Source organism: Octopus sinensis, linkage group LG6 (genome assembly GCF_006345805.1).
Source record: "Octopus sinensis linkage group LG6, ASM634580v1, whole genome shotgun sequence".
Taxonomy (NCBI): domain Eukaryota; kingdom Metazoa; phylum Mollusca; class Cephalopoda; order Octopoda; family Octopodidae; genus Octopus; species Octopus sinensis.
The window spans coordinates 52,098,354-52,117,361 of record NC_043002.1 but is presented as its reverse complement, the minus strand read 5'-3'; the positions used below and the strand labels follow the sequence as shown (position 1 = coordinate 52,117,361).

General features: G+C 38.7%; 1 long non-coding RNA gene across 1 annotated transcript; it reads right to left on the bottom strand.

Annotated features, from left to right (window-relative positions):
* Nucleotides 1-6,484: 6,484 nt before the first annotated feature.
* Nucleotides 6,485-18,186, bottom strand: LOC118763916. The gene is made up of 3 exons (XR_004999678.1): nucleotides 18,176-18,186; nucleotides 9,475-9,482; nucleotides 6,485-6,602 (listed from the first exon to the last, which is right to left on the bottom strand). It is a non-coding gene; the product is annotated as an uncharacterized LOC118763916 (long non-coding RNA).
* Between the last annotated feature and the right edge of the window lie 822 nt (nucleotides 18,187-19,008).

The window sequence follows — 19,008 nt, the reverse complement described above, 5'->3', positions numbered from 1 at the left end:
CAAGCGTGCGTGCGTGCAAGCGTGCGTGCGTGCAAGCGTGCGTGCGTGCAAGCGTGCGTGCGTGCGTGCAAGCGTGCGTGCGTGCGTGCAAGCGTGCGTGCGTGCGTGCTGTGTATGTGTGTGCGTGCGTGTGTGTGTGTGTGTGTGGTGTGTGTGTGTGTGTGTGTATGTGTATCTTTGCCGTTTTTACCCTGTACTTGTTTCAATCATCGGACTGCGGTCATGCTGAAATACTGCTTTGGAGGGTTTATTCTTTGGTACTTATTCTATCGGTCTCTTCTGCCGAACCGCTAGTTTACGGGGACGGAAACAAACTAACGCCAATCGTTAGGTGGTGAAGAGGCAAACACAAACACGCGATGGACTTTCACACAGCTTCCGTCTACCAAATTCACTGTCTATGCGTTGGTTGACTCTGGGCGATAAGAGAAAACACTTACCCAAGGTGCTACACTATGGGACTGAACCTAAAACCACAGGACTACAAAGTGTGCTTCTTAACTACGCAGCCATATTTAAATTTGATTACATGCATGCGAACTGCTTTTGTTCCTACACATAAACACACGCACGTATGTATGTATGCATTTATGTAAGTAGGAAGGTTGGTAGGTAGCAAGATAAATAGATGTGTGCGCGCTCGCGTCTGTGAGTCTGTGTGCGTTTCGGAGATTTCTGGGGTTTTTAACCCATTTGTTTCATATGAAAGATGGGAGACTTGCACAGGCGCAGGAGTGGCTGTGTGGTAAGTAGCTTGTTTACTAACCACATGGTTCCGGCTTCAGTCCCACTGCGTGGCACCTTGGGCAAGTGTTTTCTGCTAATAGCCTCGGGCCGACCAAAGCCTTGTGAGTGGATTTGGTAGACGGAAACTGAAAGAAGCCCGTTGTATATATATATATATATATATATATATGCGTGTATGTGTCTGTGTTTGTCCCCCTAGCATTGCTTGACAACCGATGCTGGTGTGTTTATGTCGCCGTTACTTAGCGATTCGGCAAAAGAGACCGATAGAATAAGCACTGGGCTTACAAAAGATTAAGTCCCAGGGTCGAGTTGCTCGATTAAAGGCGGTGCTCCAGCATGGCCGCAGTCAAATGACTGAAACAAGTAAAAGAATAAAAGAAAAAAGAAAATACCAAATACAGGAGAGAATTATATTAAAATGTTGGCTGGAAATACCCCCAAAATAAAGGGAAATAACTGCCATGTAAATAAAATATAGCATGCTGGAGTTATTTCCCTTGCATTTGAATACGTGTAAGGCTCAAAACACAATATCTTACGTTAACGAATTTGTGTTGCATGATTTCTGATGATAAATCGTGTATTGAAACAGATATTTTTATATTTAGGGCTGGTCATTTTTTTTTCTTGCCAAATAAACACAAGTAGTTGTTTATTACTGTTCTTATTTCATGTCGACGAAAAGTTTCCTGAGAATGGACATAAAATATGAAGGTAATAAACAAGTGAAGGACGAATATATAGTGCGTATGTTAATTTGGCAAGAAAAAAATGACCGTTCCGAAATATAACAATAACAATATCTTACTTTCATTAAAATTCGTCGAACGTGTCTTTTACTAGAAAGTAAAATGCGGGTTCAGAATCATAGTATATTCTTAAGTATTGATCCTGGAAAAGTACAGAACAAGCAGTAACAGAATGAAAAAATACGAGCACAGAATGCGAGTGCTATAATATTCGTATGTACTGGAACTGCAAAATACAGAACATGAAGAAGAAAACTAAAAACATTGTTGCTAAAGTTAGAATTTTAAAAACTAAAATAGTAATATTATGCCCTTTAATATTCTTTAATTTTACTTAAATGCTTAAATTCAAATATTCAAGGACCTATTTATTTTCACTTTTAGTGAAAATACTAATCAAATTCCCTCATACAGCAAATGAGCTAACAAGCAGGGCAAAAGTACATGGAGGATTGGTGATATGAAATCTCACTACCCTGAAATCAGTCAAATAAGAAACATAAGGAAAAGGTACAAAATCATGGTAGTGCTCCGTCATGACCGCAACCACATGGCTAAAACGAAGAAAAGGAACAAGATAGATAGATAGATAGATAGATAGATAGATAGATAGATAGATAGATAGATAGATAGATAGATAGATAGATAGATAGATAGATAGATAGATAGATAGGTTGGGTCCTTTCCTCAACACTACCACCGCTCCTCGAATCACTGAGAATTCTTTCGTTATGCTGTCAGTTACAGTAAAGGTTTGCTAAGAGATCTCCAAGATCTAAGAGTAAAGCTCGAAGGGCAAACCATCCAAACTTAACAATTCCCCACCCACCCCGTGCAGCCAATCATCGCTTCCCGTATTTCCGCGGCTATTCTTGGCTTTTCACAACATTCCACTTCTCACACCGAGGCGCAGTAGGCCGTCGAGGTAGGCACTGAAAACCATTCTGTAATCCGTCCAGCCACCCATATTAATCAGTCAAACGAAGTGTAACTGTAAAGCCGCACACATTTTCTCGAGATAGAGTAACGCACGCCAAGCGTAGCCGTCAGAGACCGAATTATGGCTTTGTGGCTACATTGCGCCTCTATCACTCTGGCCCTTTGAGCAACTCCAGTCCATGTGCATTTACACTGCCTATTCTGAAGGAGAGAGTGGGAAGATGTTCTGTCCCTCTGGTTAGATGTAGATGTTTCCACAAGCAGTTCCTTATAACGTATGTTGCTGGTGTTCCCTCTAAAGTCTCCTATTCCGTTGGGATATTTATTTTTTTATTACGTTATATATGTTTTATGCTATTTCGATGATTTTATGTATATTGATGTGTTGTTTATTGGTGTGGTGAAATCGCTCAGGGTGATGTCTGTATATTGATGTATATATTCCCTTAGTCCTATATAGTTCGTGTATTATTGTAGTAAAGTTTATAATGTTTCTTTGCTGTTGTTTTTAGTTTGCGAGTATGATGTGAGTTTACTGATCTTTGTGATATTGGTTGTGTCTGTAGTAATGGTGGTTGTGATGGTGATGATGAGGCTGGTAGTATTGGTATTGTTGTTGAAGACAGTATTGGTGTATTGTTGTTTGGAGATTTTCTTCTAGCAGATTGAACCTCCCAATTTTTTCTTGATCATTGCTTATTATAATTTAATTTCTTCTCAGTCACCTTCACCACACGATGTGTCTGAGTGATTCCGGGTGGGAGAGGAGGTCATTATTTTGAAGGTCATTATTTTGTTCTGATGTTATTGTTTGGAGACTTCAGTCGATATTGTCGGTGATGTGATTCTTGGATGCAGTCATTTTGTTGTTTGATAAGCAACCTAGCATCGTGGTTGGTGCAGTTTCATCAGAGTCCTTACCCTCTGCCGTTTCAAAGCAAAACGGAAGGAATCAACAAACTAAATGAATAGTGATTTGTGGGAGGTATGGGTGCCACTATTATTAATTGTAGGGATCTTGACCTAGGGATCTTCACCTCTACTAAATGTGGTAGGTGAAGCGAAACATGGTCCTTAAAATAGGCCAGGATTGGATTGACTGATTAATATTAAAAGTTTACTATTCCACTCATTTCAAAGAGGATATTCCTAGTGTAGAGGTTTTCTATTACGCTTGATTTATTGCTTGGTTCTTGGTTTCTCAATTGTTATAACGATTACCTTTATTATTATATAAAACTAGCAGTATCGCCCGGCGTTGCTCGGGTTTGTAAGGGAAATAACTATATAAGCATTTTTAGAGAGTTATAGCCAAAAAATGCATTAAAAATGGAATAAAAAATTATGGTAATTTTTTTTTTTAATCGGTGACTCATCGTAGACATTTTTAGAGAGTTACTTCCCTTATATAATAGCGAAAAAATGCATTAAAATGGAAAAAATGATGGTAAATTTTTTTTAAATCGTAGACTCATCGTAGACGCGCGCTAATACCCAGAAGGGCTCGATATGAATCACGACTATAAGATACCCGGTTTTGGTTAAACTGCACCGCAAAATGTGGGAGTAGTTAGGAATCTAAATCGTAGGAGACAGACACACAACTTCACTTTTATATATAAAGATTTGTGCAACAACTAAAACATTCGGTTGTGCAAATTGTTTGCACAGGAAACCTGTCCTGTGTGGCGGTTTTTGCCGTTTTTGTGGATCTGTTTCAGCTTTTTTAGCGATTTCTGTTTTGGCGACTTCAAGCCATGAAGTCGTTGTTCTAAAAGAACGCTGGTCTCCTTGACAAAGCTTTACGACGTTGATTTCCCTACCCTGCCTTCCCCACAGCTTCACGAGGGAGGGAAGAAGGGGAGGAGCTACACAGGTGCAGGTGCGAGCATGAACGCCAACGCCGCCACCGACACACGAAAAAATTGGAAGAACCCAGACGACAGCTTCAGCCACCACCACCACCACGACCAACACCATCACCACTACCACCATCACCACCACCACCACTACGCCCATGACCATCACCACCACCATCGCCATCACCACCACCCCCACCACCACGACCACTACCACCAACAACAACAACACCACCACCACCACCACCACCACCACCAACAACAACAACAACAACAACAACAACAACAACAACAACAACAACAACACCACCACCACCACCACAAACACGACGACCACCACGACCACGACCTCCAGCACCACCGCTGCCACTACCACCGCCTCCACCACCACCATACTATGTCTCTGCTCTCTCCTTTTGGCTACTAAATCCATTACCATATTTCACAAGTACCATCGCCATACAATATTGCCTTCAAAAGTTTGTGTTTGGATAATATTTTTTAAGTAAAAGTTGTGCAACAACTAAAACATTCGGTTGTGCAAATTCTTTGCACGGGAAACCTTCCCTGTGTGGCGTGTTTCCCGATTTTGTAGAATTTGTTTTCGGGCTTTCTTAGCCATTTCTGTTTTGGTGTCTTCAAGCCATGAAGTCGTTGTTCTAAAAGAACGCTGGTCTCCTTGACAACGCTTTACGACGTTGATTTCCTTACACTCCCTTCCCCACAGCTTCACGAGGGAGGGAAGAAGGGGGAGAAGCAACACAGGTGCAGGTGTGAGCATGGACGCCAACTCCGCCGCCATCGACACACGAAAAAATTGGAAGAACCCAAAAAAATATGCTTTAAAATGGAAAAAAATTTTGGTAAATTATTTTTTAAATCGTAGACTCATCGTAGACGCGCGCTAATACCCAGAAGGGCTCGATATGAATCACGACTATAAGATACCCGGTTTTGGTTAAACTGCACCGCAAAATGTGGGAGTAGTTAGGAATCTAAATCGTAGGAGACAGACACTCACACAACTTCACTTTTATATATATAGATGTAATAATGTAATGTGTTTATTTAAATTGTTTAAATGTAAATTTTCTTGTATCAAGGCATCTTAGAACACGTTCTTTCCATGCGTTTATTAGATTAAATTTAGAAGTGAAAATTTGGTACATTTCTTCTACGCAAAAGTTACCCCTCTTACCTCCTATTCTATAAGGTTTAGCTTTACTAATATCCCAGCTTATCGAATATATTTTGCTGCTGTCTTTCAGCAACCAAATTAACTTACTTAGGCTTGTGTTATCTTTTTGTACCTATATCTAAAAGATTTTCATGGTTAGTTATTCTTTTTTTGATAAAATGTGAACTAGTACCTATACAGAAATACTCTTTGTCTCCTGAGGTAACATTCACCTGTAAACTACATATTTAGCCTTACATCCAAGATTTAAGGACTATTGCGGTTAGCCAGCATCTGAAATCAACTTAAGAGGAAACGCGGTAACCGCCAGAATAATATATCCCTTTAAACTCATTATATATATATATATATATATACATAACAGGTTTCCATCTACCAAGTTCACTGATAAGGTATTGGTCAGCCCAGAGCAATAGAAGACTTCCCCAAAATACTGCTCAGTGGAATTGAACCTGAAACCATGTGGTTGAAAAGTGCTTCTTAACAACACACCCATGTCTACTTTTCCATGACCATGACTTACAATTTCCTACCAAAGAGAAGCCTTCAGATAGTGTTGGCTTTTAACAGTTTTAGTAGATATTTATTCAATATGTTTATACTTTATTCATAACTACTAATAGAATATTATCTGTGATAATATTATATAAATGTGATATGTATGTATGTATGTATGTATGTATGTATGTATGTATGTATGTATGTAGTATGTATGTATGTATGCATGCATGTATGTATGTATGTATGTATGCATTGTATGTATGTATGTATGTATGTATGTATGTATGTATGTATGTATGTATGTAACGATGACTACTTCATTTTATCAGATGACAGCCGTCTTGTATTCAGCTTGATTGTTGTGATTTACTTTCATCATTGCAGTTGCATGGATATATACATTGCCGAAGTACTTTGTAAAATACAAAGCGTACCAAGAAAGGAAATGATAGTGAAGCATCTGTACATCACTAGATTTAAGTGACAAAAGCTTGTACAACACTTTTGCCACTTTTGTCATTCTCTTGGTCGCTGTATTCGGTTCCAGTGACAAGTATTGCAAGAAGACTGGTACTATTTTGACTGCAAATTTTATGTCAGAACTACCTTCCTCACAACTTTGTCGAAAATAGCAAGAGCTTCTGCTACGCCTGAGAAATCTATTTAACCCATAGATGGGACACTTATAGGTACTACCATTCCGGCTCAGAATAAATTAGAGAGTAATGGTAATTAAGGGATGATTCCACATTCCCCACAACACTGGAACTCCCAAACTAAACTCTCACCACCAAATGCAGTCTAATGTCATACCTACGACAGATGCATACCATCATCCTTATCATCATCATCATTCCATACTGGCATGAGTTAGACAGTTTTCCTGGAGAGCTACACCAGGCACTATTCTGTTTTGGGTTGATTTCTATGGCTAGATGCCCTTCCTAATGCCAACCACTCCACAGAGTGCACTGGGTGTCTTTTAAATATCACTGACATAGGTACATTTTACGTGTCACCAACACCGGTGCCTTTTACCAGCACTAGCCATGACCACAGTTTCACTTTGACATGTCCTCTCAAGCACAGTAAGTCTTGGTCTCACTCGTCATCCCTTCTGTGAGCTCAACAACCAAAAGTCATATTACACCATCATGTCCCTGCTCCTGTACACAACGATTGACATCCAAAACTGCATCGAGAAATGACCCACTAGACTGATTGGCATAATCACTCTGAAATATACTCCAGCCTCTGGCTTCCTCTCTCAACTTTTTTATACCACTATCATAAAGGACTCTGCTTCTCAGAAAAATCACTCTCATTCTACCTGCTTCCTCTTCTCTCATCACCCTTGTTGTTTCCAACATGCCAGGCCTTGCATAAATCACTACATCTAATCTTTCTTTCACAAAACATGCCCATACATACACATGTGTATATATGGACATGTGTACTTACGCGATTACTACGAACATTTTTACTCCCTTACCTTTACTCCCTCCCCTTACTTAGCGGTCATTCAAATAGCTCTTTTGTCTTAATAACGGTCAATCACACAGTAATTTCCCTTTGTTTAACAGTCATTTTCATAGCATATTTTTCGATGGCCCGATAACTGAAGAGATGCCGGCGTGGGTTTCCGCCCGACATCCGAAACTCAGAGTTTTATCATGGCTTCGTCTATTTACATAATATCGAGGTCTCTTTCATTCTTTTGTGGTCTTACCATTTCTATCAATATGTGTGTGTGTGTGTGTATTCTTTTATTTGTTTGACTGCAGCCATGCTGGAGCACTGCCTTTAGTCAAACAAATCGACCCAAAGGACTTATTCTTTGTAAGGCTAGTACTTATTCTATTGGTCTCTTTTGCCAAACCGCTAAGTCAGGGAGATGTAAACACACCAACATCGGTTGTCAAGCAATGGTGGAGGACACAAAGACACACACACATAAACATATACATATATACGACAGGCTTCTTTCTGATGCCATCTACCAAAAGAACTCACAAGGCTTTGGTCTGCCCGAGGCTATAGCAGAAGACACTTGTCCAAGGTGCTACACAGTGGGACTGAGCCCAGAACCATATGGTTGGGGAGCAACCTTCTTACCATAGAGTCATGCCTATGAATGTATATACATCATCGTCATCATCCTCTAATGTCCGTTTTCCATGCTAGCATGGGTTGGACAGTTTGAACAGAGCTGTCATGCTAGAGAGCTGCACCAAGCTTCAGTCTGATTTGGCTAGGTTTCTAATGCCAACCACTTTACAGTATGTGCTATTATATATATATATATATGTATATATAATATCAAACCAAAAAGCATTTTGTCAATGCCTATTAACTTAATAATACAAAGCACTCAGCTGGAATTTGAAAGGTACAAGCTTTCATTCTTGGTAGGGGCATACTGGCCACTTTCTCGTCTTCTAAAGGGTATTTATCCAATTTTCAAAGCTATCTTCACAGCTATCCTGAGTTTGAGGATTCTTTTGTTTCCTGTAGAATATACGTATGTATGCTTTTTTTTATCTTTCATTTGTTTCAGTCACTGGAGTGTGGCCATGCTGGGGCACTGCCTAGATGGGTTTAGTCAAACAAATCAACCCCAATACTTTTTTTTTTATCAAAGCCTGGTACTTATTCTGTTTGTTATATTTGCTGAACTGCTAAGTTAGAGGAACATACACAAACCAACACCTACTGTCAAGCAATGGGGAAAACACAAATTCAAAAGCACACATAGCTATATATACAGTTGCAGCCAAAATGTTCAGAACGGCATTGTTTTCGCCAGAAAAGTAGGTATAAGTTTTTATCAAAGTTGTTTTATGTTCTATCATTTTCACAGACAATAAATACAGTATTAATTGTTACTGTCTGAGATTTTGGTGTAATTTGAGAGGATAATACATAAGGATGATTTAGTGATTTACTGCAAAACCCATGGCGGCCAAAATGATCAGAACGGTTGAAAAAATAACAAATTAATCAAAAATGACAGAGAATACTGGAATTATTTAATATTTAGTGTGAAGCCCTTTAGCTTCAATCACACTTTGACATCTTCGACTGCATGAGGAAATTAAATTTTCAATTTCTTGCTAGGTGATCTTATTCCATTCTTCCTGAAGGGCATTCCATAATTGCTCGGTTGTTTTGGGATTTCTGGCTTTCGAACGTTCTCCTAGAATATTCCACACATTTTCAATAGGATTGAGATCTGGGCTTTGAGCAGGCCAATCCATAATAATAACCTTTTCAGCCTTGAGGAAGTTCATGACCACCTTAGCCTTGTGACATGGGGCATTGTCCTGCATGAATATGGGTGGTCGCTTAGTTGAATTTCTCAGCACAGGCAAGACATGATCTTTTACAAGTTGTTTATAAACTCCTGCATTTAACTTTCCCTGTAATCGCACCAAAGAGCCCACACCATCTCCAGATATCATCCCCCAAACCATGACACTTCCTCCACTGAATTTAACACTAGTCTTAAGGCATTTAGGCGACAATTTTTCACCTACTTTTCAAAGAACGTACATTTTCCCATCTGAGCCAAATAACATAAACTTAGATTCATCACTGAAATGCACCGTTTGCCATTTTTCTCGAGACCACAACACATGTTCGGTTGCAAAGGTAAGATGACACTTTTTATTTTTGGAGCTGATCAGTGGCTTCATTGCAGGTGCTCTTGCTTGTAGGTTATGTTCAACTAAACGACGAGACACAGTTTTTCGAGATAAAGTTTTCTTCAGTACAATGCTCATTTCCCGAGAAACAGCAGCAGCAGTTTTAAATCTGTCCTTTTTAACCAACTTTACCATAGCATGATCTTCTCTCTTGGTCGTTTTTCTTGGCCTACCTGTAGACTTTCTTGCTTCACACGAACCACAATCATCGAAGACCTTAAGAATACCGTGAACAACACTTTTTGACTTGTTAACAATCTTTGCAATAGACCCAATACTTAAATTATCCTTCTTTCGAAGCTTAATAATCTGCTGACGAATTGGTAACGTAGTAAGTGGCATTATAATAACAAAGTACACTGCAGATATTCTTACTAATGTTTAGTAAATGAACCATCACATAAACAAATTCAAAACATTAGAGTTCGTCGGTTAAATATACTAAAACACGGAGTAAAAGCAACCGTTCTGATCATTCTGGCCGCCATGGGTTTTGCAGTGAATCACTAAATCATCCATAACTTTTGTATTATCCTCTCAAATTACACTAAAATCTCAGACAATAACAATTAATATTGTATTTATTGTCTGTGAAAATTATAGAATATAAAACAACTTTGATAAAAACTTATAACTACTTTTCTGGCGAAAACAAAGCTGTTCTGAACATTTTGGCCGCAACTGTATATATATATACAATGGGCTTCTTTCAGTTTTTGTCTCCCAAATCCACTCACATAGTCAGCCTAGAGTTAGTCTTTGTGATCATTTTGACACTTGACATATAAAACACAGTGCACCTGTTCAAGCAATGTTTATTTGATGGAGGGAGTTAGCTAGCGTACAGTATGTAATTTGATCACTATAAACAAATCATTCAAGAAGGTTACTCAGCAAAAGCTGAACACTCATACATCTTCTTCAACAGAAGAGTCCATCATATATATATATATGGATCTCTATTGCAAGCAGACCTGGACACAATGCAGCAGTGGATCATGGACTGGCAATTCAAGCTGGCTGTGGACAAATGTACCACCATGCATTTTGGGAGGAGAAACCTAGCGTCCACCTACTCCCTCCACAACACTAGTCTCAAAAAGTCTTCATGTGAATATGACCTGGGTGTTATTGTCGACAGTGATTTGCGTTGGACAAAACACATCGCTAAAATTGTCAAGAAGGCTGAGGGTGTCTTGGCATCACTCACCAAATCCTTTGTGAGCCACTCTCCGGCTATCTATCTGCAGCTTTATATAGCTATGGTAAGACCTCACCTTGAATTTGCATCACCGGCCTGGAACCCCTATCTTGCCCAGGATATCAATCGTCTGGAAGCTGTTCAGCGACGTGCAACCAAAAGAATACCCTCCATCAGGCATTTGCCATATCCTGAATGCCTTACTTCCCTGGGCATGGACACATTGAAACTTCGACGTCTGGCAACTGACTTGGCAGACACCCATAAAATTATCAACCATCGTACAAACAATAACTCTGAGCACCTTTTCAAACTCCACCCATCTAACACCCGTGGACATATTTACAAAGTAAGAAAACAGCACAGCTCCCATGACATCAGGAAACATTTTTTCATGCTGAGAGTTGCTGAAGCATGGAACAAACTGCCGGCATCAGTTGTTAGTTGTTGGAACACTGCATCCTTCAAAACTTCCATGCTTCCTGAGATTTGCGAACACTACACTTGATTTTCTCCCCTCCATACACACACAAGCATGTATCTGACTCATACATTGTTCGCTTTCCAGACATTTCTACATTACTGCATGTACTTTATATGCACTTTCTGACAAGTTGTGGTGCACCTGAGCACTGTATACAATAATTTCATTATTATTATTATACACTTTTACTTGTTTCAGTCATTTGTCTGCAGTCATGCTGGAACACCACCTTTAGTCAAGCAAATTGACCCCAGGACTTATTCTTTGTAAACCTAGTACTTATTCTATCGGTCTCTTTTGCCGAACTGCTAAGTAACAGGGACATAAACACACAAGCATCATTTGTCAAGCCATGTTGGGAGGACAAACACAGACACACAAACATATACACACACATACATATATATATATACCTACAACGGGCTTCTTTCAGTTTCCATCTATCAAATCCACTCACAAGGCTTTGGTCGGCCCAAGGCTCTAGTAGAAGACACTTTCCCAAGGTGCCACACAGTGGGACTGAACCCAGAACCATGTGGTTGGTAAGCAAGCTACTTACCACACAGCCACTCCTGCGCCTATTGTGTATATGAGAAAGAAGGAGAGTGAGAAACAGAGAGTAGTGTAGTAAAGTATTCTTTGCTCTTCAGATAGCTACCTGATAAGTCTTGGATAGTTTAAATAATCTATATTTTAGGCAAAATATTGGGTTGTCCAGAAAGTTTGTGCCAATTTATAGTAGCTTACCTTTCGACTTATTTTAGGACATGGTTGACTCCATAAAATAGGATTTGACTACACCTCCATTTAGAGCACAGTTTAAGCTATCTTTTCATGGAAGAAGGTTTATGTTCTTATAACCTGTGTTAATTCTGTAGCCCTTTAAAATGGAAGATAAGAAAGTTCATTTTTGGCACTTGATGTTTTGGGAACCAGACAAAAATTACTGCAGCTCGGCTGGGATGTGTTACCCCATCCTCCATATTTACCAGATATTACTCCTTCGGATTTCCACTTATTCAGGTCTCTGCAGAATAGTCTTAATGGTAAAAATTTCAATTCCTTGGATGACATAAAAAGATACCTTGATGAATTCTTTGCCATAAAACCACCTCAATTCTGGGAAGAGGGTATTTTCAAGTTAAAGGAAAGATGGAAACACATTGTGCAACAAAATGGTTCATATTTGGTTGATTAAAAATGTAATGGCAAGTATTTATTGACCTTTTTCTTTCCTTTAAAAATCAGCACGAATTTTCTGGGCAACCCAATATTAACTTTTCTGATGCAAATTTTGATTTTATGCACAGAGTTGCAAAATATTTACTTTCATAGGAACATTGAATAAAACAAATTTAGAAACCACTGGTGCACTGCCAGCATGGTGTCATGTAAAAGCACCAAGTACACTCAGTGGTTGGCATTAGAAAGGGCATCCAGCTGTAGAAACCATGCTAAGTCAGCCTGGAATCTGGTGCAGCTACCCAGCCCACCACCTCTGGTCAAACTGTCCAACCCATGTCACCATGGACAACAGACGTTAAATGATGATGATGGCGATGATGACGATAATGATCTGATCTGAATAGTCAAAAAAAAATTTTCTAGTGAAAATGAGGTGTCATCATCATTTTACATCCACTTTCCTTGATTTGAGAGCAGGATGGACAGGCTGTCATGCTTGGAGTTGTTATCAAGGGCCACTGCCCCACTGATACATTTTTGGTTTGGTTTCTACAGTTGGGTACCCTTCTTATCACCATCTGCATTACAGAATGCATTGTGGAACCAGCACTAGAAATATGTCATGTTGCCATGTTCTCAACAAGACATTTAACCCTTTAGCATTCAGATTATTGTCAAATGTATTGTTTATTTATTCACATTGTTTTGAATTGATTATGCATTATCTCACAGCTTTGAATTTTCAATGATGTATCTGTTTATCTTTGAACGATATTGCAGGACAGGTGTGAGAGGCCAGATCTGGCCAGTTTAAATGCTAAATGGTTAAGGCCTCTCAATTCTACACTTCATCTGCTCATTCACTGACCACTTCATGGTGTACAAGTGGCATGAGGGATTGCCTTGCACACTGTAAGAATAAAGGATATTCACTATTCTAAAACATGTACTACTGCTCAAATCAGTGAGATAAAGATGAATATGAGAAAAGAATGAGGATAGATGGGTGAAAGGAGCAAAAGTATGATGATAGAAACAGAAATGAGTAGGGTGAAGGTGAGAAAGTGGTAGATAATAATAGAGGAATACAATGATAAGGGAGATAGAGGACAGTAAATGACCTGAGGGTAAAATGATGACTGGGAGTAGAGAAAGGATGAAGGTTGAGATGTATTGAATGAGGAGATTGAAAATAGGAAAGTTTCATACTATGAAGACTTGTGGCCTAGTGGTTACAGTGTTGCACTCACAATCATATAATCATGGTTTCAATTTCCAAACAAGTTGGTGCACAGCATTCTTAAGCAAAACACTTTGATTTCTTTCTATTTCCCATTGCCCCAGTCCACTCAGCTGTAAATGAATTCTAGCAATAGCTGGGAGTTTACTCTGTGATGGATTGGCATCCCATTCAGAGGGGAATCTTGCTATTATCAGTCATGTACAGGTTATGAAAACCAGTTAAGCCCTGACCAGACAAATCCTAGAATTCGTTACAGACCTAGGTCTCATACCATTCATTGTTGTATGAAAAGCGCAATTAATAGATATGAGACATGGAAAGCAGTGACAGGGAGATGAGAGGGTGTCGAAGATACAAGGAAAGCAGTAGTTATAAACTTGACGATAGATAAGGGTAAAGACCCCCTTCAGTCATGTTTGATCATGGGATTGCCTCTAGAAAATTCCCCTCCGAGGCAAAAGTTGTGCAAGGAAAACCAGCAGTCACCCATGCATACCAGTCTTCCATCTCCATGCCATTGCTGTTATCCAAGGGAAAGGCAAGTGATGTCAGAACTCATTTCTGCTGCTTGTTTGTTTGTTTGTTGAGCAAAGAAGTCTTCGTCCTGGAGAAGTCTGAAACGTGGTCCTTTGCTATTCGTAAGACCCGCAGAAGAGAAAGCAGGTCAACCCCCAACACCGAGAGCATTGACGGATGGATGAATGTGCATCCAGGCTCAGCGGTTGCATAGGAAGTCGGGGACAAGAAACAGTGAGAGAAAGTTGGGGCGAAAGAGTACAACAGGAGTCGCTACCACCCCCTGCCAGAACCTTGTGGAGCTTTTATGTGTTTTCGTTCAATAAACACACACAACACCCGGTCTGGGAATTGAAACCACAAGTTCGCTGCCCTAACCATTGTGCCTCCACTGCTACTGCTGAATGAACTGGAGCAACATAAAATAAAATGTCTTGCTCAAGAACACAACACACCATCTGGTGCAGGAATTGAACTCACTACCTCATGATTGAGCCCAATGCTCTAACCACTGAGTCATGTGCCTTCACACTATTGATAATACTTATGCATGTCTTCATCACTTACACAATTTTCAATATTCAATTCACCATGCTTACTCAGGTGTTCAAGTCTTCTATCAACCTGGTTCTTTTGTCACTTCCATAAGCTGCAACATCTTGAGGTCAGTCTTCACTGATTTGCTTTTCCGTCGCCTTCTTCCACAAGTTCCATTCACAGAGTACTTCTGTGCACAGCTGCATCCATCTTACAAATCACTTACCCATATCAGTGCAGTCTTCTCTTTTGAGCACATTTCACGACATCCAGGTTGTCTCTCAACTTATTTGTACTGTTACTCATTCACACTAACATTATACAATCACTGGAACACACTTACTTCATTTCTTTCCAGCTGTTACAAAATATTCAGCAAATCATCTATGTACAACCTGTCCGTCACTGAGTGAGAAGTTATTTCTAACAAAACAGAGGTAACAGCTTCCTGTACATTAACGACCTGTCCTACAGCCACAACTGCTGATCAGTTAAGTAGTAAAAGCTATTAACTTCTCAAGAACTTTCTCATAATTTGACAGAATCTATTATTTGTGAGCTTTTGCTTCATGCACCTGCTGTATATGTCTGTTTACTCTGCCTGTGACCCACACCTCATGTGCCTTTGGTTTACGTAATGTACGATGAAAATGTGTCATAGGCTGAACATCAAAGGAAATAGGACCAATGTAGAAACTGAATAAATCCATTGACTAATACCATGTTATGAGAAAGATGACTGTAGCAGTTGCTATATGAAGAGTTAAGCTGCAATAGGTTTAGAATAGAGGTTTACATAAATGCATCTTCAATTGAATGCCATTCTTAGCACCAACTGTACAATAGGTATTTGTGTGTGTGTAACCCCACTATAAAAAGTAAAATGCTTCTGTAAGACTTTATTGCTGCTTCTCATGATTCAAGTTTTGATACTTCTGCAATACTGAGTTTTTTTATCATTCCATCATCTGAGGCTAATCAATGCTTCTGCTACTACCTAGAATAATTTCTTGCCATCAAAAGAACTTTTAAGATTTAAGATGTAAAATTTTCATCTTACATCCATACTAGTATTCTTTCTGTAACTAATATCTAATAAACCACAAATAAATTTTGCAAAACATTATTTTCCTTCAAATTATTTAAACTTTACCTTGACTTATTACTTTTTGTCTTTAAAACCAAGTTTAAGATAGATAAATAAAAACTTTATGCAGATTCTGTTTCAGTAAATAACATCCTCTCAAAATAGTGTAGTTTGCACAATTTAAGATATTTATCTAAGTTAAAAAAGATTTAGATTTAAAATATCAACTGTTTGCAATTTTGTACAGAAATGTACATTGTTCCGAAGTCAAACATAAGGAACAGAGGAAAATAAATTCAATAACTAAATTACACATCTGCCTCTGCACAACTTGCTTACATCTAGAAATATAAATACACTTAGACCCAAACGCACTACAATGGGAGAACAGGTCAGTGGTTGAGAGCAGAACATTACTGTATCCTTGCAAACTGACATTCTGAACAAAGTTCTTTACAGAATAAATGGCATGGCTTTAAAGCTAACAAAAGATAAAATAAAATAAAGCAAAATCTGGAACCACCATTTTAAGTTATTTCTATGGGTAAACTTTTTAAGAATTCGGAGTGTGGACTTTTACTTGACTCTGGCTGAATAAAATAACTGTAAATTAAGAGAACTTGTCAAGTTTACAGCTGCTGATGAGTAACCATGGTGAACTGCATGAAAGAAACAGATTAATCTTTGCAATGTTAACTGATTAAATAAACAATCAATAACTTATATTCTTGTATAGTCACTGATCAAGTGCAGTGTATAGTTAGGTAGCAAAAACTGTTGCATGGTCTGGTTCACATATCCTTGAAAGTTCTGGTTCATTGAGCTTCTTGATTTCTCTTCTAGTTTTTAACACATCAATAGTATAGTAAAATAATCATTGATCAGATGTATTTTGTCCATCCAATAACTTATCAATTTGTCAAAGTAAGCTAAGTGTAAACACAACCCCATCTGAGTTTCAAATAAAGAGAAACCATTTCTTTCTTCAATGATATATGTATTTAACTTGTAACATGACAAAAACCGTTCAATCGTTTTAAAGTATTGTTACCATTTAGGTTTAAGATGGCAAGTCAAAACCATTGTTTTGTCAATATACAAAGTTAAGAAGGCAGCAAGCTGGCAAAATAATGCTTTGTAGTATTTCACCTGTCTTTACACTCTGAGTTCAAATTCCGCCAAGGTTGACTTTGCCTTTCATCCTTTCAGGGTCAATAAATTAAGTACCAGTCATGTACTGAGATCAATCCAATCAGCTGCCCCGGCCCCCAAAAAAAAATTTCAGGCTTTGTTCCTAGAGTAGAAAAGAATGTTAAGGCAGCAAGCTGGCAGAAACATTAGCACACTGGGCAAAATGCTTTGTGGTATTTCGTCTGTCTTCAAATTCCGCCAAGGTCAACAAATTAGGTACCAGTTGTGTACTATGGTTGATCTAATCGACTGGGCCCCCTCCTCAAAAATTTCAGACCTTGTGCCTAGAGTAGAAAACAATATGCAATGTTAAGTTACACCTCACTATAATGTTAGTGATATACCAAGTGTTACCTTAATCAAAGACTCAGTTAAAACCCATACACATCATCATTTAGAATACGCTTTCCATGGTGGCTCGGGTTAGACCAGGGTCTATATAAGATTTGGTGCAGTCCATGGATGTAATATAGTAAATCGAGGGTCCACAGTAATTTTTCAGGGTCCATGGAAAATATTGTGCTTCAAATTAGTAAAGTTAGCACAATAAATTGGTTATATGTCCAGAATACATAAAATATTTAAGCAATTTTTATAGAATCCTAATATTTAATTATAAAAATACAATAGGATTTTTTAAACATTGAATGGTTAAGGGGGTCCACTCAAATAAAATAGGTATCAAGAGTCCATAGGTAAAAAATGGTTGAGAACACCTTGATTAGACAGTTTGACCAAAACTAGAAAACTTTACCAGGTTCCGGTCTGATTTGGCTTACAGCTGGGTGCCCTTCCTAACTCCAACCACTCCACAGTGTAACGGGTGCCTTTTACATGTCACTGGCACTGGCCATGACAAGTTTTCTCAAGCACAGTGAATGTCTCGATCTGAGATGCAGCATTTGACAATCATGCTTCACCACTTCATCCCATGTCTTCCTGGCTCAACCTCTTCCACAGAGATCAACACTTTGAATAGTTTCATGTTTAACAAGCATTTACTGTAGTCATGTATATATATATATATATACATTTGTGTATATGTGTTTGTATATACCATTTGAACATCTATATTTCTATACTTGCATGAATCAGGTAAAATTTGCTGAGTTAGATTCTTCTATGGCCTGATGCCCTTCCTGTTGACAACCCTCACTAGATTCAAAACGAGATAACATTTCCTCGTATGACATAGGGCGGCAAGCTGGCAGAATCATTAGCACACCACGCAAAATGTTTAGCAGCATTTCATCTGTTTTTATGTTGTGTTCAAATTCCACAAAAGCCGACTTAGCCTTTAATCCTTTTGAGGTTGATAAAATAAATACCAGTTGAACACTGGTGTCAATGTGTAATTGATTTATCCCCTACTCCAATATTGCTGGCCTTGTGCCAAAATCTGAAAGCAATATTTCCCCCATGACCAGATATGTTCCCATGTACAATTGTAAAACAAATGATACAACTTGTATGACTGATATTCATTCACAATTATCACACTATATCAAGATGTCCACGATAGCATAAAGTCAGATGGAATTCACTGAAGCAAATCTTCTACAGCAGGATGCTCTTCCCATCTTCAACCATCACCTGTTTCCCCTTGGTTAGACACATTTTCACAGAAGACTGAAAATAAATGCTGCTACCTATATGCCAGTGATACTAACTACCACCTGAAGTCAAGACAAGGATAGATAGACAGACACACATATATACTAGAGAGACATAGATAGATATTCCCACACACAAGTTTTCTTCTAGTTTCCATCTACCAAATCCATTCACGAAGCTTTGGTCAACCAAGGGATAGAGTCGAAGACACTTGCTCATGCCATATAATAGGACCGAACATGAAACCATG